Source organism: Phaseolus vulgaris, chromosome 1 (assembly GCF_051622355.1).
Source record: "Phaseolus vulgaris cultivar YP4 chromosome 1, ASM5162235v1, whole genome shotgun sequence".
In the NCBI taxonomy this organism is placed as follows: Eukaryota; Viridiplantae; Streptophyta; class Magnoliopsida; order Fabales; family Fabaceae; genus Phaseolus; species Phaseolus vulgaris.
This window is the reverse complement of record NC_143498.1, coordinates 24,455,150-24,474,741: the sequence shown is the minus strand read 5'-3', so window position 1 is coordinate 24,474,741 and position 19,592 is coordinate 24,455,150.

Sequence of the window (19,592 nt, the reverse complement as noted above, 5' to 3'; positions counted from 1 at the left end):
CATCTTTGTGGTAGTGGACCGTTTTTCTAAAATGGCTCATTTTATTCCATGCCACAAAGTGGATGATGCATGCCATATTGCAAATCTCTTCTTCAAGGAAGTTGTTCGTTTGCATGGACTTCCTAGAAGTATAGTATCTGATAGGGATTCTAAGTTCTTAAGTCACTTTTGGCGGACCTTATGGGGGAAACTTGGCACCAAATTTAGAACATTGATCCAATTCTAAAGTAAAGTGCCTTTCAAATCCAGCTCAAGTTGATCCTAAGAATGTCAAGAATCATGTGTTCTTGTAGTTACATTCACATCAAGTTGTCTTCCCTTGAAGAAGAAGTGATCACCATGAAGTCTGAACAAAAGGAGGCCAAAAGGTGCTACGAGAATAGCCTCAAAACCAAAAGAGAAGTGTGCGAAGTCACCACCTAACCTCCAAGGGAAGAAGGGGTCACCCGCCTCGAGATCGCCCGGGAGAGACGACCCGAGCCTACAGAAGAAGTGCTGGAGAGGGAGATCGGGGGTAAGAAGTTCAAACTTGGCAATTCTTTGAGCAAAGAGCACAGGAACAGATTGTTGAGGTCATAGCACGACACATGGATGCTTTCCCATGGTCAGCCTCAGACACGCCTGGCATAGACCCCGATTTCCTAGGTCATCACCTCACCATGGACCCACAGGTCCGACCTGTTCGCTAAAGGAGGAGGAAGTTCAATGATGATAAGTGTCAGGTCATCAGAGAAGAGACCCAAAAGCTGTTGAGCGCTGACCACATCAGGGAGATCCAATACCAAAGTGGCTAGCGAACGTAGTGTTGGTTAAGAAAGCCAGCGAGAAGTGGAGGATGTGCGTGGACTTCACAGATCTCAATAAAGCCTGTCTAAAGGACTCCTACCCGTTGCCCAGCATCGACGCCCTGGTAGACAGTGCCTCAGGGTGTAGACTCCTTATCTTCCTAGATGCCTTCTCGAAGTACAACCAGATTCGCATGCATCCCAGGGACAAATACAAGACGGCGTTCATGACAAAGCTTTCTTGTTATTGTTACAAAGTGATGCCCTTTGGGCTAAAGAATGCATGGGAAACCTACCAGCGGTTGATGGACAGAGTACTTGCGCCCATGATAGGGAGAAATGTCCAAGCGTACGTGGATAACATGGTGGTCACCTCTCAGTTGAGGGACAAACACGTCACTGACTTAGAAGAGCTATTTACTACAATAGCAAAGTACAGGTTGAAACTGAACCCTGAAAAATGTGTGTTTGGGGTAGAGGCAGGCAAATTCTTAGGGTTCCTACTCACTGAGCATGGGATAAAAGCAAACCCTGAGAAGTGCACTGCCATCATAGTTATGCGCAGTCCAATCTCGGTGAAAGAGGTGCAGCAGTTGACAGGGGGATGGTCACTTTGTCCAGATTCGTGTCAGCAGAGGGAGATAAGGGGTATCCCTATTTCTAGTGCCTAAAGAAAAATAACAGGTTCGTCTGGACCAAGGAGTGCAAGGAATCCTTCCTCAAATTAAAGGAGTACTTGGCCAGCCCACCAGTATTGTGCAAGCCACAACCAGGCACCCCGCTTCACTTGTACTTCGCAGTCACAGATTGGGCGATCAGTTCGGTCCTGATCTAGGAGCAGGATTAAGTACAAAGGCCGATATATTTCGTAAGCAAAGTTTTGTAAGGGCTTGAGGTAAGGTACCAGGCCATAGAGAAGGCAGCTTTGGCGGTAGAATTTTCAGCGTGGAGACTTCACCACTACTTCCAGAGCTTCACTGTGATTGTGATGACAAACCTGCCCATTTTCGCAAGGTCTTACAAAAGCCTGATGTGGCAGGACGAATGGTGCGTTGGGCGGTGGAGTTATCAGAGTTCGATGTATAGTACAAACCCAAAGGACCTATCAAAGGCCAGGTCTATGCTGACCTCGTAGTAAAGCTCTCATCGGCACCCACAAACCAAGATGATGGAAGATTTAGGTGGGTCCTCTCCGTAGATGGATCTTCTAACCAACAGGGTAGCGAAGCTAGTGTCATTTTGGAAGGACCAAATGGTTTGCTAATCGAACAAGACCTGCGGTTTGCTTTCAAGGCCAATAACAACCAGGCTGAGTATGAAGCCCTAATAACTGGAATGCTGCTAGTCAAAAAGATGGGGGAAAATAGTTTGATGGCGAAAAGTGACTCCCTGTTGGTAATAGGGCAGGTCACAGGGGAATACCAAAGCAAAGACCCCCCAGATGGCCGCGTACCTGCAGTATGTCTAGATCCTGAAGGAGACTTTCGCGGTGTTCGAGTTGGCACATGTCCCTCAAGAACAAAATGCCCGAACTGACTTACTAGCAAAGCTCACCAGTTCAGGCAAGGGGGGCAGGCAGAGGACCGTCATACAGGAGACCCTGAGGACACCTCGAACCACCACAGACGTCACAACGGAAGTCCAGCAGATAAGCACCTCAGAAGGTGTTAAGAGAAGTCACCGGTCGTTGACTCAAGAGACCCTAAAAGCGCCCAGAATAACCACATACGCGTTACTAGGGGAGAAGTCAATGCAAGTTTGCCTAGTTGAAGGAGGCGAAACCTGGATGACCCTCTATTGACGCTTCTTGGCTTATGGGATACTCCCGCTGGAACCCACAGAGGCAAGAGTAGTCAAGAAGAATTCGAGCAAATACACCCTGATCGACGGGGATTTTTTTAGAAATGGGTTTACTCACCCCACCTTGATATGCATAAATGGTGAGCAGTGCACGCGCATTATAGCAGAGCTTCACGAAGGGATATGCGGGAGTCACATTGGTGGCCGAGCTTTCTCGTCAAAGGCTGTCATCGCAGGATATTACTGGCCAACCATGAGGGTAGACTGTATGAGGTATGCACAACGGTGCAAGTAGTGTCAGCAACATACTGATTGGCACAAGGCACCCCCAGAAGAGTTGAGGTCGATCTATAGCCCATGGCCATTCCATACCTGGGGGATCGACATTATAGGGTGTTTCCCTTTAGCGGTACGACAGATGAAGTACCTCGTGGTTGCCATTGAGTACTTCACAAAGTGGATAGAGGCTGAGCCAGTGGCGCAGATCACAACCCACAAGGTCCAACACTTTGTATGGAAGAATATAGTATGCTGCTTTGGAGTCTCAAAACGGTTAGTGCTCGATAATGGCACCCAGTTTGCAAGCCAACAGTTGGGCAAGTTGTGCACAGAGCTGGGCATAAAGCAGGTGTTCGCATCAGTCGAACACCCCAGACGAACGGGCAGGTCGAGTCTGCCAACCGAGTTTTGCTCGAAGGTCTGAAGAGAAGGCTGGAGAAAGCCAAGGGGACCTGGGCAGAAGAAGTTCCTAGAATTGTGTGGGCTTACCACACCACTCCTCAGTCCACTTCCAAAGAAGCACCCTTTAGCTTGGTGTATGGTTCGGACGCGATGATTCCTGTAGAAATCTAGGAGAGCTCACCACGTTTCCAGAACTTTGTGGCTGAAGAATCCAACGAAGAAAGGAAGGTGAACCTGGATCTACTGGATGAAGTCAGGGAAGAAGCAAGAATCAAGGTTGAAGCCTTGAAGAGAAAGGTGGAGTACAAGTATACCTCCAAGTTGAGACCTCGACAGTTCCAGGTCGCCGACTTGGTGATGCGAAAAGCCCACCCATACCATCTAGAAAACAAGTTGTCTCCAATGTGGACTGGTCCCTTTCGTGTGACAGAGGCTCGAGACACTAGAAGGTGGAGCAATCCCTCGTACGTGGAACGCGACCAACCTTAAGTTTTATTTCAGTTAAGTTATTGCATTATACATAGTTTTAGGGGACACTCTTTTTCTCTTATAAGGGTTTTTTAACGAGGTCACCCAATAAAATTTCAGTTATTCAGTGAAAGAGATATATTTGCAAGAATTTTGTACAGTGCAGTTAATGAACCTCTCCCTTGGGTTAGAAACACCAAGATTGGTAATAGTATGGTTCCTTAGTGAGCCTCCCTCTTGTGTGGGAACGCCAAGGTCAAGACAGATGGGTCACCATTAAAATCCTCCTTTGTTCTAGATGGCGAGGACGAGGTCAGTTAATGAACCTCACCTTTGGGTTAGAAACACAAAGATTGGGAATAGTATGGTTCCTAGTGAACCTCCCTCTTGCGTGATGATGACTTTTTACGGCAAGTGCACCGCGTTTGTCAGAAGTAATAATTGTCCCTAAGGACGAATATCAATCCCACAAGGAACAATGAATTATCGAGTACAATATTCGCTAAATATAACAACAGAACAATAAAAAGAGTTTGAAGTTATTATGTTGGCACTGATCAATAAGAAAACAAACAAAGAATTAGTTGCTTCAATTGGAAAAATAGGGATTAGGTTTCATCTCTCTCACTCTCATGTATTTTGATTAGCATGTCAATATTAAGTTCTTTGATTGAAATTGATGTCCGTAGAAAATTCATATATATCAATCTCTCGCATATAAAATTCTTAAGAATGTTTCCTAAATATTGATCTCTCGCATACTTATAAAAACAACTTAGAAATCACAATCAGACGTTAATGACAATTAACATTTCAAGTCTATCTCTAGCACTCAAATATGTTAAGTAATGATGATTAGGTCTGAATCCTAAAAATACCTCTCGGTCAAATTTAAGATTCTCAATTTGTCACAAAAAGTTAAAAGTAAAACAACAATACCAATAATCAATCAAGAACAGAGTATTAATATATAAGATATCACCTCAATACATAAGAGTTTGAGCATATTACTCCCAATCCCAAAGGGTAGAATTAGCCACGCATACTTCCAGCACCTTTCATTCTCCCAATTGGGTTACAATTCACTCTATGATGTTTTCCTCTCAATCTGGCACACTAGGGTTGAGCCTCTAGCCCTCTATTTATCCTAGTTTTCTAGGGTTAGGTTGCTTCCTGTGTCACGCTAATGGGCTAAATGATAAAACATAAAAAAAAAGCTCAATCTTTCTGTGCATCTTTTTCGTTATGGGACCTTCCAACTTTCTTTTTCTAGCTCAAATTATTCTTCTTTACTCCAAATCTTCAATTCTCCCTAGAAATTTGCAATTAACACCAAATTTGGGAATAAAATGCTCTTATTCAAATAAAGCTCATAAAAATGTAAAAAGGTATAAATTCATAAATTAAGGATTATTTTATATGTAAATTAGCAATAAATCCTCATAAGTTCCTATATTTTACTGAAATTAGGCACTTATCACGTGGGAACACCAAGGTCGAGACAACATGGTTCACCAATTAAAATCCTCCCCTGTTTCTATACGGCTAGGGTGAGGTCAGAAGGAAGAACCTCTTCTTTGTCTTGTAAGACAAAGTTTGAATGGTTTCCAGTTACACGTCTCCCTTATCCTCGTATGGAAAGGTCGAGTCCAGCTAAGTGAACCTCTTCCTTGTAAGACAAGGTCGAGAAAAGTGCGGTTCCTAGTTAAAAATATCCCTTGACCTATGAGCCAAGGTCGAGAGCAACGTCTCTCTTACCTTTATTTGGCAAAGGATCAGGTGAAGAAGAAGTTCGAGTAAAGCATTGCCTCTACCCTAAGACAACAAAGAAAGAATAATGTCAAGCGAGCGGTAAAGAAGCGTGCTACCTAAGTCAAAAAGGCCCTAAAGCGTTGTTAGACTAAGCAAGTCAGGCAAAGCAGTTCATAACGACAAAGGAGCAAGATCAGACAGAAAGCAGATTTTATAAATAAAGAAGTATATGTACAAGTTATTAAATTGTTCATCAAGCAGTTAAATAATTACAACAAGAAGGGAATCACTCCTTAGCGTTGACCTGCTGCCCATTAGTGATCTTCTTGGATAAGCCGGTTTGAGAAATATCCACCATAGGATGTGCACAGGAAACCTGGGCCATGGCATCCTCAAACCCAGTCGTATAGGCATCAACGACATTGTTGGTGAGCTTCTCCTTGGTCTGGTTGAAGATTCCGTCCTTGCAGACTAGCTCTCCCTCCAGATGGCCAAGCCCCACCTCCTGCTGGGTCGCCCTTTCCTCGAGCTTGGCCATCTTAGCCTGCGACTCCTCAGCCTTCTCCTGCAAGTCAACAATCTTAGTTGGGAAAGACAAGATTTTCGAGTGAGCACTTAGGGTTTCCTGGGACTTCTCAAACAGAAGCCTCTTGATCTCCTTGTCGGTTTGTTGAAGGTCTAACACCTCCAGATACAATGCAGTTTCACACTGTTTGAGCTTCTTGATCTGGAGTGCGTCTTGACTTGTTGCCTCCCTCAATTCCTGCATCTCAGTCTTCAGTTATTGCACCTTTGTCATGGCAAGACTGGATGCGACGAGGAAGTCCCCAAGGCATTTAGCTACATGCTCTTGCAGGGGGGCTTCGCCCAAGTTCTCCATCCTCTCCCGGTCTTGGAAGAACTGAATGGGCTGTTGGAGGAAGGCAGGCAGATCCGCAGCAGAAGGCGCGTCGTGATCACCTCTAGAGGTGCTCTCCCCCCCGCCCTTGTGTACCACAATGTCACAAGGAGAAGAGGCACTTGGAGGATTTTCTCTGAAGGAGGGGGCGCGGTCGTCAGAGGCTGAGTGCGTTGGGACCGTGACATCAACTGTTCTTTTCCTCTTGAAGATGAGGCTTGAATAGTTGTCCCCGTCCTCAGAGGCAGTGGCCTCAACTACCCCCTTCTGCTTCTGCCTATGATCCACAGGGGCTGGAGCAGAAGGGCTTGGGGCAGAGGTAGCCGCAGAAGAGGCATCAGCAGGAGCCAAGGCATCAGTAGAAGCCAAAGCGTTGGCATCAGAAGGGCCAGGAGTAGCTTTGCGTTTGAGGGCTACCTTAGCTAGCTGCCTCCTCTTCTCAGCAGTAAGCACCATGCCTGCACAAGAAAACAACAAGGCATAAGAAAGTAAACCAACACAGCATGCAAGTAAACACAAGTTAAGAGCAACATATAAAGTAGAAACAGAAAAGGTACCAATGTAACCATTGAGAGTCTTGGGGTTGTACTCAAGCTTGATCAGTTCAACAGTGTTAAACACCATTCCCAAGCTGGAAAGGGACTCACACACCTCATGATCGGGCAGAGCCAAGTCCTCAAGGCTCTTAGGCTTCTTGAGCCCTGGTTTCTCCACCCAGTAGAGTGGGAACCCATCCAACAGGGTGGGATCGAATTTGTTGCACCCTATCTTGAAGAATTTCCTCTTGAAGCCCTTATACGACTGTTGGAAGAGAGTTAGAAGAACTCTCCCAGCAACTCCATTGAAGCTCATCCACAACTTCTTTCTAGGATTCTTCGCTTCAAAGAAGTACAAGAAGATGTCCACTGATGGCGTATGGCCATAATGGTTGCAGAGGATGGAAAAGGCCTATACAAATGCCCAACTGTTGGGATGCAGCTGGGCAGGGGCGACATTGACCTCAGTCAGGAGCGCGCACTCGGACCCCGTGAATGGAAGGCGGAGGTTGAGCCTGTTGAAAGTGGTTGAATACATGAAGAAAAAGGGGTCTTCGGGTTACTTGTGAGATGCCATGGTGATCACTGCCTGTAAGAACAATGTCATCAACATATACTACAAGATAGATACACCCAACAGTCGAGTGACGATAAAAAACTGAATGATCTCTTTCACTGCGAGTCATACCAAATTGTTGAACAACATTGCTAAATTTTCCAAACCAAGCCCTAGGAGACTGCTTGAGGCCATATAAGGATTTGCGAAGACGACATACCAATCCAGAAGACTCCCCCTGAGCAACAAACCCGGGAGGTTGCTCCATATAAATTTCTTCCTGCAAATCCCCATTAAGAAAAGCATTTTTGACATCCAGTTGATAAAGAGGCCATTGTTGAAGAGCAGGGATAGCTATGAATAAGCGAACATAGGCCATCTTTGCTACTGGAGAAAAAGTATCACCATAGTCTAAACCAAAAAGAGTGGACTTTAAGTCTAACTCAACCCCATAAAACCGGCTCGTGAGGGCGAGTATGATCATTATGCTGAGAGACTAAAGCAGGAGAGTCATCAACATGAGACGTTATATCAGTGGTGTGTTTACCTGACACGCGCAAAAGGGTAGAACAAGTGGAAGTAAAATTGGGCACAATAGGAGATCCCAAAATTTGATCGCGAACGTGAGAATAATCATCAGGAAGGCCATGTAAACCCAATAACATGAAGAACTTGGATCTTTGTTCTAGTTCTTGAGAAGGAGTAGAGGCAGGAGGTAATAACTCATTAAAATCATGAAGAAGAGCATGAAGTTTACCTAGATATTCTGCCATTATACCATCAAGACGTTTGGGAGCAACAATTGTGAGAAGATTTTGACACACACCATAAAGACGTTGAGTATCATTGGTGTATAATAATTTTGCTTGTTCCCAAACTTCTGAACATGTCTCATAGGTACGAAAAATTTGTTTAAAAGATGAGTGAATTGTCGATTTGATAACAATGCATAATTGAGCATCAATTTTCAACCAACGGAAAACCTCATTTTCAGGAACAGTAGGATGAGTAAGATGATCAACATAACCTTGACTCTTAAGCCATAATTTAATATCTGATGCCCAAGTGTCATAATTGGTTCCATCCAATTTTTCAATGGAAAGATGAACATTGACGTAATTAGTATAAATAGATGAATTTGGCATAATGACTGCAGAAGAAGCCACAGTGGTAGCGGTAGCGGAAGACGCCATAGTGGCAGCGGAAGCGGAAGAAGCCATAGAAGATAAGGACAAATCTAGTCACCGGTTAATTGGCGGTAACAATAAAGATGAAGGCTTCGGCAGCGTCTCCAACGGAGGCTCCGACGAGATTCCTGCGACAGCTCCGGCGAGGTGGTGGTAGCTCCGGCGAGACAGTGGGCCGGTGGCTGGAAAATTCCAGTGAATAGTGGGTTCACCAATAGAAATTGAACCCGAAACCGTAACCTTATGCTCTAGATACCATATTGAAGGAAAAGAAAGAATAGGGTAAATCCCTTGTGTATATTGAACACATAGGGTTATGTTTATATAGGAAAAGAAACATATGGGCTAAGCCCATTACATAAATATGAGATATCTAACAATATCTATAATATCTCATAATATCAAATAATATCTAATTATATCTAATGATATCTAACATCCTTAAAAGAGGTAATTTGTGAGGTTTCTGCTAGGAGGCTATCAGGAGCCCAACAGTAAAGTGATTTGTAGTTAATGGAGGGAGGTGGGTTTGGTGTAGTTTTGGTTCGCGCCATCTCAAAGGGAAAAGCTAAGGAATGAAAAATGAAAAAGAAGAAAAACAGAGGTTTAGAGGAGGAAGATGGTGCGACTCAGGAATTCAGAAAAGGAAAGAGACGTGAAAATGAAAAGCATAAAACGTAAAGTGCAGAAAACATAAACAGTCCCAGAACAGTTATAGCATGTTATGAGCATCAGAATCATAAAGCAGGGGAGTTCATAGCATAAAGAACATACCTTTGAGCAATTAGAGTTTGAAGGTTTAAGTGGTTGAAGAAGAAGAGAGAGCGTTTCGAGAGTAAGAAATGCCCGAGAAATGCTAAGTGAAGTAATGAAACAATAAAGGAGCGTAGGGGTTTGAAGGGTTTAACGTATACGAAGAAGCGCAAGCGGCAACAACCCTTGGCCGTTGATCTTGCCACGTGTACGCTGATAAAAAAAGTATGGTGAGATGTCACTTCGGTGCATTGTTCACGTCCTATCACCCGGTGCCACGTAGGTCGCCACAGATGATCACTTAGCCTCTTCGCTGAAGCAAGTTACAGCTCGAGCTTGGGGGGCCTGTGTACTGGCCAGACCTTGGTCATCGGCGCCAGAGAAAGACATCAGACATCAGATATCGATGGTCCGATGGTAATAATGGGTCACGTAAGCTGGGCTCCACAGATAGTATGAGTTAACACCCAGATACCAGAAAGACCTAAATTACGAGAGGATCATGCATGGGGTGTGTATAGTACATTCAGGTACGGCACAGGCAAGTGTTCCCTGGAGGCGCTAAAGCTAGTTAGGGTTAGGGTTTCTAGGGAAAGACTACATGCATGGCACGCGAATAATTAGGGCACACACAAAACAAATGGCGCCACAACGCTGGTACATGAGTTGGTACCCTGGCCGCCATGCTGTTAGAAAGATTGCACTCCAGAAGATGCAAGTCTTGTGTCGCGGCTGTGCTAAGCTTGTGCAACGCGTCACAAGATGCCTCTCCAGTAAACCTTAATTCCACTTAAGGAAAGATCCTTGGGGGATAAGGAAGTTGACCTAATTACAGCTTATATAAAGGGTGGTAAGAACCCTAGAAAAGGTATGTCGTTTCTAAGATTCAAACTGCTTTACATGCTTATTGTTTCTAGTCGAGTACTGACTTGATCGTCGGAGTGCAATCAACAGGTAGGGCCCCCTCTGTCTCAAGAAAGCCACTATTAGCTACCCAAGGAGAGAGCGTAAACCACCCAGGAGATAGGAGGAGCCACAATCTGCCTTTAAAGTCAACGGTGGTTGAGTCAATCGGCGAGAACATCTATTGTACCGACCAATCCTCAAACGTAGTTGACCGCTAGTAATGGTGGGCCACGTAGGCTGGGTCCCACGAGTGGCGTGGGCCAGTGTCTCACGAGACACGTCAGCCAAGGTGCCGAAGAGTGGTCAGGCGTCGATCACCAGGATGTGTTGAAGTGTCCTCGGTCACAAAGTGAGGGCGAAGTGACATCGGACATCGGTGACTCAAACAACAGAGCTGGGCCACGAGAGGTGGATCCTAAACCATACACCAGTTATCAGTAGGGAGAAGTCTAGATCACGATGGGTCCATGCGTGTGGTGTGAATGACGCGTTCAGGCGTAACATAAGTAAAGAGCCACTGGGAGAGCTAAAGCTCGTAAGGGTTACGTACCAGTGGTAGGCTTCATGCATGGTACGTGAGCAGCTAGGGCACTCCCATGACGAATGGCCCCAGAGATTAGGTGCATAAGTTGGTACCCAGGTGGTCATCCCGTCAGAGGTTGCACTCCAGTAAGGGAGCCTTACGCGCTAGATTGCCCTAAGAGTGGGTGATAGCGGCGCTAAGGCACACCCTCAGGTACCCTAATTGTGGATAGAGGAAACAACGGAACCCTAGAGTATATAAAAGGAAGTAATAAACCTAATAAGGTACGCAACATTCACGCGAATACACATACAGATTTCAAAGAGTTTTTACGGCTAAGTGTTTTGGTGTTTCTTAGCCCTAGTATTAGCCCTAGTATTGACTTGCAAACGACCTCTAGGGCGTCCCTTTGTCTTTGCAATTTCAGGTGTTTGATCGCAGGAAAGCACAAACGAAGGCACAGAAGATTGGGCGTGTGATCGTTGTGGACGTACGAAGGCAATCAAGTCAACCAGCAGGAACAACTATCATAAAATATTGAAAGCATTTTTTCTATAGTTATGACAATTAATAATAATTAAAAGATTTATAACTATTTTTTATATATATTTTATCACCATTTTATTTCTATTTTAATGAAAATTTCAAACACTATTATTATATAACTATAATATCATAAAGTTAGTAAAAAAATATTTTTATAATTATTTTTTATCTTCACAATTTCCTACAACTTTAATGTAAATGTTAGTAATATTTATTAATTCTAGTTTTTGTTATCATTAAAAATAGACATAATGGCATACTTACTATTTATTTATTTATTTATATATATATTTAAATAATATATGGTATCTACAATGACGTTATCTCATATTAGTTACATAAGAAAGATTATTTGTATAATTACAAGAACAAACAATAATTAGATATTAAGTAAACTAGCTCTAGTTAACCTAGGTCATTTAGATAAAAGGTTTATTAAAGTTATATAAATAGTTTGATATTGGTTACATATTCTATTCATTAATTGCAAATTTTTTACTCTTATTCCCTTATGCATATAGGAAGATAGTCTTATAAGATCACCTTAGTAATAAGAACATTTAATACCTCCATTGTGGAGTTGAGATGAATTGTATAAGATTATATGGTTTCAACAAGGAATATGATAAACATTAAATTGTATTGATTACTAAACATCCAAGTAACTAGCGAGACCGAATGACATTATTAGTCGAACTACAAAAAGAAGTTAATTGAACTAAAGAAGTGAAACAATGAACAAATCAACGTGTTGCACCAAGAAAATGTACCAATGACAAAATGTTGGAGGTAAACCCTCATGGGTCACACATACTTGAACAAAATGGCAAACACCTAACAATAGATAAAGAAACCCTATGCCACTTGCGGGGGAAACACCTAACACCACCCACTGACATGACCAAGGCTAGGTGTTAAGATGTTAGATAGTCTAGTACCTGATAGACGGTCTAACACTCATTAGAAAGTCTTGTGATAAGAGATTCTATGAGTTTTGATTATAACAAACACTATAATGTGTGATAAGATTTCTAACACAACTATTATATTGATTGGAGTTTTATTTTTATTTTTATTTTTAGCAAGTGGACAAACTCAATTATAGTGTAGATGATAAAAAGTATTTTCGTATCCACAAGGACTAAAGATAACCACGATAGTAATATCGTTCAAAGTGAAGTAAGGATATGATGGTTTTGGGGTGCATAGATGATATTTAATAGATATAATAGATAATTATAGATAATATAAATAGTAAGATTGAAACTAGATGCAAGAAGGAGAAGTTTAGATATTCACAACAAATATTGGGATTAAATCACTTTGTAAATCTCTTTCGGAGATGTTACTTACAAATTCTTCAAGTTCACGGTTTCTTATGGCCAAGTTAATCCGTTAATCATGGCTATCTAGAACAATAAACTATCATAATTAATTCTTTGACTTACAATTAGCTCGCTTCAGAATTAAGATGGAACAATTCAAGCCAAATACTCAATTTTGTTCCCAAACTTTGACCTACTTGGTTGATTTGAAAGAGTTCAGAAAATGAATTTGTTTCCCAACATCATTCAAGTTCTAAAGCCATGAATGATTATTCCTCACATATCAAACATTAATCATTCAATCAAATCATATGAATTGAATTTAAATAAACATTCATAAATAACAACAATTAAGAAATATTACATTGTGATACAATCCAATTAGCCAAGAAGATGACCAAAGACATAACAGATACTGCACAACTAGATTAATCATATCAGCATCCAAGACAAGGCCCCACCAAACCTTAAGAAGGACCTCAGCAGAAGAAGAACTGACATAGACCAGAGCATCAAATGTTCTTTCTTCTAGTATTTTTACAAAACAAATGTGTGTAAATAAATTAGGCTCACTTTGAGGGTCCAAATAGAAGAATAAGGCATAGTAGGTTTACATATCATAAATAAGAGTGTATTTAGCAAATTGGGTTTGTGCCAAGCCCATTTTTCATGATGCATGCACCTAGGATTTGGGTTTTTAACCTAACTTCTAGAAACAAGGCTTAAAGGGTGGTTTTGACCTTTGTCAAACCCGTAGGCCACCCCTTTCCCTTTCTCATTCTACCCTTTACTCATCTTGCCTTCCAAGTCACTCATTCCTATATAAAGGGTGTCTTCGTCCATGTATTGACACATTGAATTCGCTTATAGTAAAGAAACTATGCATGAGTGTTTAGTGAGACTAGTGTTCTCTTATTCTTGGGTCTTATCTTGAGTGCATCACCTCAAGTGGCGACTCTTTTATCAGTCATCTTGGAGTACCTCCTTCTCCAAGTGGCCTGACAACCCATCTTCTTCCATAAACTTCCTTCATCCCTTCCTTTTTTTATCTTCTTTTTGTGCCACCGTTATCTTTCCTCTTTATGTTGTTATACTTGTCTTTTATTTTGGTTTTTACTTATCATTCTTCATCTTTTATGTTCTTTTCATTTTTGCAAGTCTCTTCATCATCATAATCACCTTATTTGTGTTTTTCTCTTTACCCTCTAGAAGTGAACCTTCAAACTTACTTAACCACTTGGTTAAGTTCGTGTCCAGTGGGAATATTCTTTGGGTTTCTCACCATACTCTGCTTAAAAACAAAAACTCATAAACAAAGCTCCCCAGGTTCGAGCTGAGCTTGTTTCAGCAAAAAGACTACTTGCTCGGTTTTGGTGGCTCACGTGTCTTGAGGGTAGTTCCATGTGCAGTGCGAAGCACAAAGCGTTTCTGAGTGGACGTTTCACCACACTCCATCATGAGAGCACACATGGCCTTTCATTAACAGCTAGGAAACATTGTCGTTTGCCCTTCCCAACTCTATGTTTTATAACGTTTGAAAAACTTCGTCATTTCTCACTGTTCCATTTTCCTTTCACAAAGCTTTCGCGCCTTCACTCAAACTCTTTGGACCTCCTTCCTCACCCTGGCAACCTCCTCGCCTCGACTCGTTCTTCGAACCAAGACACCCCCTCTGATTCATGACTATGTACTAGTATCATTTAAAGTTTTCATCATATCAACTGTTCTGGGACTGTTCTGCATTCATTAGATTCTGATTGCTATGTCTATTTAGCTTCGTCTTCTTTCTTGAACCTTGAAGCATTGCCTGAATGTGTGCTTGTACTATGCTTGTTTTAGATAATCTGAGTGATGGATAACCGTAAACTGTACCCCTGAGCTTCTGATACCCTTTTAGGAGAAACCACTATGTATACCTCCCATGAGAAAATAATGCTTTATATGAAAAGAGAACGTCCCAAAAAAATGGTCCTTAAGCTAGTGATAAAGGCCTTAAGCTAGTGCCCTGTAGGGAGGATGAGTAGATATGTTGCGATGAATCCTCGGAACCAAATGGTCCTTTCTGTTATTTCTACACCATTGTTTTAAAAAAATTTCTTCTCCGCCTTCCCTTATATAATTTCGAGAAAGCTCTCCTCACCGAAATTAACGTTGCCCCTGCCCAGCTACATCCAAATAATCGGGCGTTTGTTTGGGGTATTTCCATTCTTTGCACCCACTTCGACCATCAACCATCTGCCATCAGTGGAGGTCTTCTTGCACTTCTTTGAGGCCAAACGCCTAGGTCGCCAGTTGTGGGTGTCCTTCAACGGGGTGGCTGGGAGAGCCTTGCTATCACTCTTCTAGCAATCTTATAAGGGTTTCAAGTGCAAATTCCTGAAAATCCACTGCAATAAGAGGGACCCAACTCTTCTAGATGAGTTCCCCTTGTATTGGACTGAGAAACCAAGATTCCAAGGTGTCAGATGTTTGGAGGACATTCCCCAACAGGAATGAGAGGTGTGCCTTTTCTTCTCCAGCTTAAAGGTGGTTTTTGATATAGCCACTCTCATAAGCAAAGAGTTCTCCCCAGTGGGACTTAAAGCATATATTGGTATCTCTTCCTCATTTACTCTTGATGGTGCAGACTGGTATATTTGTTTACTGAATTTCCCCTATTTTCTTTTGCAGACAACATGCTGGATATGCTTAACAAAAAGGATTTGGTGGCTAGGGCCAAAAAGATGAGGGCAACCGCCCAAGCTTCACCTGCTAAAGATTTGAAGCTCAAGACCGTTCCTGAGGTTGTTCCTTCCGATGATGAAGAAACCTACTTTGGGCCAGTCTCCAAGAGGAGGCGAATGGCTGTCGCTAAGACTGTTGAACACTCTGCTCTAGATGGTCGCGCACGTTCTCCTCAAGCTTTTCCACCCAGTTCACCTCCTTCTGACGGCAGAGTGGTGCAGGAGAGTGCGGGTGCAAGTGTGCTAGAGGGGGGACTGTGGGATCCTAACTTGGATGCCCCCACCTTCCTCGAGAAGACCCTACTATCTGCGTAAGCCAAAGAAAAGCTAGAGAGCTTGGAGGAGGACCAGCTGGTGGAGCAGGCAGTGAGGCAACTAGGACAAGCCTTGACTGCGAACTGCCTGGCTATCTCCAAACTAACGGGTTGTAAAGGCTCAGCCAAGGAGGAAACCCACAAGGTTGTTGAGCTCTCGCAGCAAGTTGGTAGGCTCCAACAAGAAACAGAGGAGCTCCAAAGGTCGCAACAAGAGGCCAAGGCTCTACTAACTGAAAAGTCCAACGAGGTCTTGCAAATGTCTAACAAGAATGCGGAGCTCCAGGCCGAGGTGGAAAGATTGAAGGAGGAGTTGGCCAAGAGGGGCAAAAAGTTGGTCCAAAAGGATGAGAAGCTGGAGAAGGTCAATAGGCTCTTACCGATGATGCTGTCAACTCATACCTGGCAGGTTTTGAGGATGCTATCGCTCAACCTTCGGGAATCTACCCTGAAATGGATTTCTCCCAACTTGGTTTGGGCAAGACCATGGTAGATGGCCAGCTGGTGGATGAGGAGGAGTAGAGTCTTGAGTCTTCCTATAATCAACTGCTTTTTGTAGCTCTTTGAACAATTTCTCAAACTTTTTGTATATATCAGTACCTTTATTTATTTAACTTGTTTGTCTTTGTCACACCTCGACTAGCATGTCTCGGTAAACACGACTATCATAACTTAATCAGCTGATAAAAATATAACCGACCACCTTAGCAATGTAATACACCGATCAAGCATGGTAAACTATAGTGCTCTCAGCGGATCTATCTCATGGACGACCTGTGCCTTCTGGTCGCAAAGGATGTCTCACTTGCTTGAGCGTTGACTAGGCTACATGAGCAAGGGATTAGGTTTTTCGACTTGGTTGCGCAGGACTTTTGCACTTGGAAAGTTTATTCGCTTTCTTCACACATCCTTCCCCAAGGTTAGGGGTGACTTGAGAATCTAACTTGGGGCCAATCTCTACACAAGTCTGTCCTTGACAACCTTTAGTGGCTTGGAGTATCTAACTTGAGTGTTGGCTTACACACCAAGTCTACTCTTAACACCTTCGTGGTGCATTTCTACCTCATAGGGTTAATCTTGGTTCTTTTCCACAGAGTGCCCGAGCTTGGATGGCTTCACCGACGCTGAGGTGGGTTGCCCTCCATTCCTTTAGCTAGGTGCTCTTAGTTAGTGTTAATCGCGGTTCAGTACCTCCTGGACTCAAAATCTTACTGAGGAGAGAACGTACTACCTCATGGTATACGCTTAGGGTACCTGGACTCAGAATCTTAGAGAGACAGGTCACTTTACCCAGCTCAAACCAAACAATCTTAGTTATTGCCAACCACGATTCTGGGCACCTGAGCTCAAAGTCTTACTGAGCAAAAGTTGTTCCCTCTGAATCGTTATGGACTTCGACGCTCCTAGGCTTTAAATCTTGCCAAGGAAGGGTCGTCTTGGAGTCTTACCAAGGAAAGGCCGTATTTCTTGGGACAAATTGCATAAGACGCCTACTCGGGTGATTTGCCAAGGTGGGTCGTCCTACACGATATCCAGTCTTCAACATTTTCTTCGTAACTTTTGGCCTTTAGAATATCTGACCTGGGTGTCGGCTCACACGCCATGTCTACTCTATTAATGTATTTTGGTTGGAGTATCTGACTTGGGTGTTGGCTTACAAACCAAGTCTACTCATAAATAACTTTTATTACTTAAAGTATCTGACTTGGGTGTTGGTTTACACACCAAGTCTACTAAAAAATACCTTCTAGGTTGGGTAATCCATAAGTCATTTCTAACTAAAAAATAGCTTCTGGATTGGGTAATCCATAAGTCATATTATAACTAAAAAATGCCTTTCGAATTGGGTAATCCATAAGTCATTTTTTAAATAAAAAAATAACTACCAGATTAAGCATTCGAGAAACATGTGATCATGAGTTTTGCTTCATTTCTAGATCCGGTATATGTCCAGATTACCTAATTCGTAAGTTTTAAAATTAAATGCTTATGTTCTAGATTATGTAACATGAAACATAGTTTTGGATTCAAATTAACTTTTTGGGTTATGTATCCCGAAATACAATGGTGTATTACAGATTGAATAATCCATAATATTATTTTGGATTCGGGATATAGTTTCATGTTACATAATCCATAAGATAGTTACTTAATATTGAAACTTACAAACTTTATAATTTGTTGATCTGTTTAATTAGCCTATCCAAAACATGAAAAATCAACGACACACATGCGTAAGAAAGTTGAAAACTCTCCAAAAAATGACACAACCACGAGCCATTACCAAAGATCACCAACCGCCGTCAACACCACCACCACAACAACCACCGTCAACACCACCTCCTTCGACCCACAGACCTGTTGAACCAAGTGGTGTTTAAGCTTTGAAGAATCCAAACCCTTTGAAGGATGTTGAAGGCTTGGCTGTGCTTGTTGTTGTTGAGCTGTCTTAGTTAGGATCTGGGGTAGATTGTGTAGTAATCCACTCTTTGATTGAATCCAAGGCATAGGCATTCTCAATCTTTTAAAAGAAAAGTGTTTTTCAAACTAAGTGAAAAACAACCGATTGTTTTGTCGAAACAACCGATTGTTTTATACTTAGGTGTTTTTAGAAAAGATTGAAAACTATTTTTCAAATGGTTGAGCTGTTAAAACCCAAAACAACCGATTGATTCAAGGAAACAACCGATTGTTTGTTTTGGTACCATAACAGAAAAACTGTTTTGTTCTTTGACTGAGCATTAAATGATTTTCTAACTGTTTACGCTCCAGTCTTTAATGCTTTGACCAATCTTTAAATGCAATTAATAGTTTGTTAAGATTTGATAACAAACAACATCTTTCATATATTCAGAAAAACATATTTGAGTTTGAAGAATGCAGTTTTTGAGATTTTGAAAAGTTGAGATTGCTTAGAGATTGAGTTTGATCAAAGTGTGTGAGATAAGATTTCTGCTTGTATTGATTTCATATTTACTTCTGTAACAAGTGTAATCCTTGTATCTGTTGAACAAGTTTCTTCTGTGTGTTTGTTGAGAAGTGTTGTGTGTTCTTGAGGGGATCAAGATCAGCATTCTTAGTGTTGATGTGTTGGCCAAGAGAAGTGTGTGTCTTGAGGGGATCAAGGTCACTTTCTTGGTTGTGTTGTAAGTGATATAGGTTTGATTGCTTAGTGGAATTCCTCAATGGTTTCTGAGAAGACTGGATGTAGCTCTGGGTTTAGAGTGAACCAGTATAAGCATCTGTGTGCATTCTCTCTATCTTTAATCTCTTTACATTCAGCTTTGATATTTGTTTACTGATATAAACAACCGATTGTTTCTGCGAAACAACCGATTGTTTTTCTAGTGCTGTTGTTTTTGCTTTGTGTTTTGGCAAACTGAATTCCTTATCAATTGTTTCTTGAGATAATTTCATTCTTGGCTTAAAAGTTTTCGAAAACCCTCTTTAAACAATTCACCCCCCCTCTAGTTTAAAGCCATCCATTCTAATAATTGGTATCAGAGTTTGGTTCTTGAAAGTTATTCAAGTTGATCCTAAAACTGTTTTTTGATGGCTAAAAAGTTTTCTTTTGGGGAAGGTGCATGTTTAAACAAACCACCTTTGTTCTGTGGTATGAAATATGATTTGTGGTGCATAAGAATGAAATTCTTTGTTGAATCTTTAGATAGGAAAATCTGAAATGTCATTACGAAGAACTATCTCATGCCAATATCTGAAAATGATTCTTCTGAAACTGAACATCTTGATTGTTTAGCTATGAACATCATTGTATCTGCACTTGATTCTAATGATCTGGTCAAGGTTTCAGAATGTAGGTCTGCCAAAGAAATGTGGAA